This window comes from Pan troglodytes, chromosome 1 (genome assembly GCF_028858775.2).
Source record: "Pan troglodytes isolate AG18354 chromosome 1, NHGRI_mPanTro3-v2.0_pri, whole genome shotgun sequence".
Classification (NCBI taxonomy): domain Eukaryota; kingdom Metazoa; phylum Chordata; class Mammalia; order Primates; family Hominidae; genus Pan; species Pan troglodytes.
Window position 1 is genome coordinate 89,797,415 of NC_072398.2, and position 6,976 is coordinate 89,804,390.

General features: G+C 37.0%; 1 protein-coding gene across 1 annotated transcript in view; it reads right to left on the reverse strand.

The window, feature by feature from the left end:
• The window catches only part of LOC112205604 (olfactory receptor 10J1), a 44,339-nt gene extending 38,915 nt beyond the window's left edge, over positions 1-5,424 (reverse strand). The window contains exon 1 of the mRNA XM_054687413.1: positions 5,377-5,424. The gene's annotated coding sequence lies outside the window, so the exon portion shown is untranslated. The remainder of the gene's footprint in view (positions 1-5,376) is intronic.
• Positions 5,425-6,976: the final 1,552 nt, after the last annotated feature.

A 6,976-nucleotide genomic window follows, 5' to 3' on the forward strand; every position in this document is an offset into this window, starting at 1 on the left:
TTTTTACGACACTAGTATGCTATTTTGGTTACTATAGCTCTGTGGTATAATTTGAAGTCAGGTAATGTGATTCTTCCAGTTTTGTTCTTTTTGCTTAGGCTAGCTTTGGCTATTCTGAGTCTTTTGTGATTCCATATAAATTTTATGATTGGTTTTTCTATTTCTGTGGAGAATATCATTGGTATTTTTATAGGGATTGCATTGAATCTGTAGACAGCTTTGGGTACTATAAATAGTTTAACAATATTGATTCTTCCACCCATAAACATGGAATCTTTTTCCTTTTTTTGGTGTCCTCTTCAATTACTTTCATGAGTGTTTTATAGTTTTCATTATAGAGATCTTTCACTTCTTTGGTTAAGTTCATCCCTAGATAATTCATTTTATGTGTGGCTATTGTAAATGGAATTTTTTAAGAAAAATTTGTTTTTCACATCTTTGACTGTTGGCATATAGAAATGCTACTGATTTTTGTATGTTCATTTTTTATCCTGCAAGTTTACTGAATTTGTTTATTAGTTCTAATAGTTGTCTTGTGAAGTCTTTAGGTTTCCCCAAATATAAGATCATAGCATCTGCAAAGAGGGATACTTTGGCTTTTTCCTTTCCAATTTGGACGCCCTTTATTTCTTTCTCTTGTCTGATTGCTCTAGCTAGGACTTCTAGTACTATACTGAATAACAGTGATGAAAGTGGGCATTCTTGTTGTGTTGCAGATCTTACAGGAAAGGCTTTCAGTTTTTCCCCATTCAGCTAGTATCATTCAGTATGGTACTAGCTGTAGGTCTGTCATATATGGCTTTTATTTCATTTTGGTATGTTCCTTCTATCCCCTGATTTTTAGGGGTTTTATCATGAAGGGATGTTGGATTTTATCAAATGCTTTTTTAAGTGTCAGTTAAAATGATCATATGGTTTTGTCCTATATTATTTTGATGTAATGTATCACATTGGTTGATTTGCAAATGTTGAACCATTCCTGCATCCCAGGATTAAATCCCACTTGGTCATGATAAATGATCTTTCCAATGTATTATTGGATTCTGTTTGCTAGTATTTTGTTGAGGATTTATGCATCAATATTCATAAAAAATATTGGCTTGTAGTTTTCTTTTTTTGATGTGTCTTTGTCTGGTTTTGGTATCAGGATAATGCTGGCCTTGTAGAATGAGTTTGATGTATTCCTTCCTCTTCTATGTTTTGGAATAATTTGAGTATGATTGGTATTAGTTTTTTAAATGTTTGGTAGAATTCAGCAGTGAAGCCATCAGGTCCTGGGTTTTCTTTCCTGGAAATTTTTGTTATGGCTTCAATCTCATTACTTGTTATTTATCTGCTCAGGTTTTTTATTTCTTCTTGGTTCAATCTTGGTAGGTTGTATGTACCTAAGTATTTGTTCATTTCTTCTAGGTTTTCCAATTTATTGGCATATACTTGCTCATAGTAGCCACTAATCATCCTTTGAATTTCTGCAGTATCAGTTTCAATGCCACCTTCTTCATTTCTGATTTTATTTATTTAGATCTTCTCTATTTTTTTCTTTGTTAGTCTGGCTAACGGTTTGTCAATTTTGTTTAACTTTTCAAAAACCCAACTTTTATTTCATTGATCTTTTGTGTTTTGCAAATTTTAATTTTATTTATTTATGCTCTAATCTTTATTATTTATCTTCTACTAATTTGGGGTTTGGTTTGCTCTTGCTATTCTAGTTCTATAAGATGCATTGTTAGATTGTTTTTTGAAGTTTTTCTCTTTTTTTTTTTTTGGTGCAGGCACTTATAGCTAAAAACTTCCCTCTTAGTACTGCTTTTGCTATATCCCATAGGTTTTGGTATGTTGTGGTTCCATTATTCTTTGTTTCAAGAAGTTTTCAATATTTCATTGACCCACTGGTCATTCAGGAACATATTGTTTAACTTTTATGTATTTGTATATTTTCCAAAATTTCTGATTATTCATTTCTAGTTTCATCCCCTTTTGGCCAGAGAAGATGCTTGATATTATTTAAATTTTTGAATGTTTTAAGACTTGTTTTGTCACCTAATATATAGTCTATCCTTCAGAATGATCCATGTGCTGAGGAAAAGGATGTGTATTCTGCAGCTCTTGTATGAAATGTTCTGTAAATATCTATTAGGTCTATTTGGTCTATAGTGCAGAATAAGTCTGAGGTTTCTTTATGGATTTTCTGTCTGGAAGATCTGTCCAATGCTGAAAGTGGGGTACTGAAGTCTCCAGCTCTTATTGTATTGGGGCCTATGTTTTTCTTTAGCTCTAATAGTATTTTCTTTATATATCTTTTATATATTGGGTACTTTATATTTATATTTAAATTTTATATAATAAATATATATTTAAATTTTATAAAATATTTATATTTAAAATTGTTATATCCCCTTGCTGAATTGACCACTTTATCATTATATAGTGACACTCTTTGTCTTTTCTTATAGTTTTCATCTTGAAATTTATTTTGTCTTATATAACCATATTGACTCCTGCTTTTTTAGTTTTCCATTGGGATGGAATATCTTTTTTCATCCCTTTATTTTCATTCTATGTGTGTCTATAGGTGAAGTGTTTTTTGTAGGCAAAGATCAATGGATCTTGTTTTTTCATCCGTTCAGTCAGTCAATGTATTTTCACTGGAGAGTTTAGTCCATTCGCATTCAATGTTATTGTTGATAAGTAAGAACTTACTCTTTTTTTTAATTATTATTATACTTTAAGTTTTAGGGTACATGTGCACACTTACTCTTGCCATTTTGTTGTTTCCAGGTTGTCTTGTGATCTTCTCTTCCTTCTTTCTTTCATTACTATCTTTCTTTAGTAAAGATGATTTTCTCTGTTGATACAATTTAGTTTCTTCCTTTTTTATTTTTTGTGTATCTATTGCATATTTTTGGTTTGAGGTTACATGAGGCTTACAAATGCTATCTTATAATCCATTATTTTAACTTGATAACAACTTAACACTATTTGCATAAACAAACAAACAAGCAAAAAGAAAACTAACAAAAACTTGCCTTAACTTTGTCCTCCCACTTTTTAACTTTTCATTGTTTCTATTTATATCTTATTGTACTGATTATGTCTTGAAAAGTTGTTGTAGTTATTATTTTTTATTGGTTCATCATTTAGTCCTTCTATTTAGTATAAGATTAGTTTACTTACACACAACAGTTACAGTGTTGCAATGTTCTATGTTTTTGTGTTTACTTGCTATTACCAGTAAATTTTCTGTTTTCAGGTGATTATTTATTGCTCATTAATGTTCTTTTCTTTCTGATTGAAATACTCCCTTCAGCATTTCTTTTTTTTTTTTTTTTTTTTTTGAGACAGAATCTCGCTCTATCGCCCAGGCTGGAGTGCAGTGGCATGATCTCTGCTCACTGCAAGCTCCACCTCCCAGGTTCACACCATTCTCCTGCCTCAGCCTCCTGAGTAGCTGGGACTACAGGTGCCCACCCCGATGCCCGGCTAATTTTTTGTATTTTTTAGTAGAGACGGGTTTCACCGTGTTAGCCAGGATGGTCTCAATCTCCTGACCTTGTGATCTGTCCGCCTCAGCCTCCCAAAGTGCTGGGATTACAGGCATGAGCCATCGCGCCTGGCCAGAATTTCTTACAGGACAGACCTGGTATTAATAAAACCTCTCAGCTTTGGCTTGTCTGGAAAAGTCTTCATTTTACCTTCATATTTCAAGGATATTTTTGCTGGATATACTATTCTAGACTTAACAGTTTTTTTTTCTTCAACATTTAAAATATGTCATGTTATTCTCTCCTGGCCTATAATGTTTCCACTGAGAAGTCCACTGCCAGATGTAGTGAAGCTTAATTGTATGTTATTTGTTTTTTTTCTCTGACTGCTTTTAGTATATTTTCTTTATTATTGATCTTTGGAAGTTTGATTATTAAATGCCTCGAGGTAGTCTTTGGGTTAAATCTGCTTCATGCTCTATGACCCTCTTGCACTTGCTATTGATATCTTTCTCTAGGTTTGGGAAGTTCTCTGTTATAATCCTTTTGAATAAACATTCTACCCCTACCTCTTTCTTTACCTCCTCTTTAAGGCCAGTAATTCTTACCATTTCTCAATAATAATTCTCTAAAATAGCCTTTGTGAGACTATTTTCTAGATTCTGTAGGCATACTTTATTGTTTTTTATTCTTTTTTCTTTTGTCTCCTCTGACAGTATATTTTCAAATAGCTTTTCTTCAAGCTCACTAATTCTCTCTTCTTTTGATCCATTCTGCTATTGAAGGACTCTTATGCATTCCTCAGTATACCAATTGCATTTTTCAGCACTGGAATTTCTGCTTGGTTTCTTAAAATTATTTCAATCTCTTTGTTAAATATATCTGATTGAATTCTGAATTCCTTCCCTGTATTATCTTGAATTTCCTTGAGTTTCCTCAACACATCTATTTTGAATTCCGTTTCTGAAAGGTCACATATCTCTGTTTTTTCGGGATTGGTCCCTAGTGCCTTATTTAGTTAATTTGGTAAGTTCATGTTTTCCTGGACAATGTTGATGGTTGATGCTAGTAGATATTCTTCAGTGTCTGGGAATCAAAGAGTAATGTATTTATTGTAATCTTCACTGTCTTGGCTTATTTGCAGCCATCCTTCTTGAGAAGGCTTTCCAGATATTTGAAAGGACTTGGGTGTTGTGATTTAAGCTGTTTCTGCTTTAGGGGTCACCCTAAGCCCAATAATGTTGCCGTTCTTGCAGACTGTTGCTATGGTATTGCCTTGATGGTCTTGGGTAAGATTACCAGAATTCTCTGTATTACCAGGCAGAGATTCTTATTCTCTTCCCTTACTTTCTCCCAAATATACAGAGTCTCTTTCTCTTTTCTGAGCCACCTACAGCTGGGGGTGTAGTGACACAAGCACTTCTGTGGCCACCATCACTATGACTGCACAGACTTGAAGCAAGCATGGTGCTGGGGCTTGCCCAAGGCCTGCTGTAGCCAGTCCCTGGCTACTGCCTATGTTCACTCAAGGCCCTGGGGCTCTATAATCACCAGGCAGCAAAGACAGCCAGGCCTGTGTCCTTTGCTTTAGGGTGGCAAGGTCCCTCAAGCCCCAGGTGGGTCCAGAAGTGCCATCCAGGAGTCAGGGACTAGAGTCAAAAACCTTAGGAGACTATCTGGTATTCTATTATATTGCAGCTGAGCTGGCACTGAAACCACAAGACATAGTTCTTCCCACTCTTCCTTTCTTTTTCCAAAGGCAGAAGAATCTCACCCCCATAGCCACCACCGCCCATGGCCATGAGGAGTACTGCCAGACTACCATCAATATTTTTTTAAGGCCTAAGACCTCTTAAGTTAGCTTGTGGTGAATGTTGTCTAGCCTGGGACTCACCCTTCAGGGTAGTGGGCTCCCCTCTGGCCCAGGGCAGGTCCAGAAATGCCATCCAAAAGTCCAGTTCTGGAATCAAGGACCCCCAAGATTCCACTTGGTGCTTTACCCTTTGTGGCAGTGTTCTTACCTAAGGTGCAAGAAAAAGTCCCCTTTACTTTTCCCTCTGGTTTTCTCAAGCAGAATGAGTTTTGCCCCATAGCCACCACAGCTAGTAACATGCTGAGTTTTACCTCAAGCCAGCAAGTCTCAGAGGCTCTCTAAGGCCCTCAGTGTAGTACGTGGGTATCACTGCTGGTTATTCAGGGCCCAAGGGCTCTTTATTTAGCAGTCAATGGATGCTGGCAGGACAGGGTCCTTTTCGTTAAGGCAACAGGTTCCCTTCTGGACCAGGGTGTGTCTAGAAATGTTGGCTGGGGGCTAGGGTCTGAAACAGGGGCCTCCTGACTGACTGGTGCCCTAACCTGCCGTGGCTGAGCTGGTGTCCAAGATGCGAGACAAAGTCCTCCTCACTCTTTCCTCCCTTCTCCTTAAGTGGAAGAAAGGAGTGTCTTTTGGAGCCATGAACTGTGCAGCCTTGGGTTAGGGGAGGGATGATGCCAGCACTCCTTTGGCTTCCTTAGCTAGTCTCTCAGTCTATTCCATGCCCAACCCTCACAACAAGTCCACTATCTCTGGGCCTAGTTCAGCCCTGGGACTCACCTAAATGTTGCAGTCCTTATGATCTAAACTGCCTTTCAAGTTTACTTAGTGACTGAGAGCACTTTGGCCCTTGGTGGTGAGGTTTGCAGGCACTCATAGTTCGGACCACTGGGACTGGCAATTCCCTACTGGCTAGGGCTAGTTTAAATGCTCCCTCTGTGTATGGGTGTCAGCTGAGTTTGTTGGTTTTCCCTTCTGCTCTAACAGAACAGCACTGATTCCAATGCCTCACAATTGTGTTCTTCCTCCAGCACATAGAGATGCTTGCGAGGGTTGGGGAGGGGTGGCATAGGTGATTCAGGGCTGTTTTTCTATCTCTTCAGTGCTTTTTTCAGCAATATGAAGTTAAAACCAGGTGTTATGAGTGCTCACCTTATTTTTGGTGTTGTTTTCCTGTGTAGGTAGTTGTTAACTTGGTGTCCTTGCTATAGGGATGATTGGTGCAGCTTCCTATTCTGCCATCTTGTTCCACCTCTCTCCCTGAGCCTGGTGGTTCTTATTCCAAAGTCAGAGAAGAAAGCACTTATGCATTAATTATTGTCTATGCATTAAGAGCTTGGCTAGAAATTTTATACACATTATCTAATTTAAACTATTATTCTCCACAATCTAGTATATTAATCATTTTATTCACTCAGTTTTCCAAGCGATGTCTATTGAGGGCTTTATTACCTGTTTATGCTACTCTGCCACGGCTGGCTCTTAGTAGGTTGGAGACCTTCAAGGCTACCAACATTTTGATCATGGGAACTCTTTCAACTCTTAAAAATTATTGGGGACCCTATGAACTTTTGTCCATGTTATTTTACTGTAGTAGAAATTAAAATGGATAATTTTAAAACTGTTAATTTATTTGAAAATAACAATGAAGCTATTATGTGTTAACATAAATAACATTTTT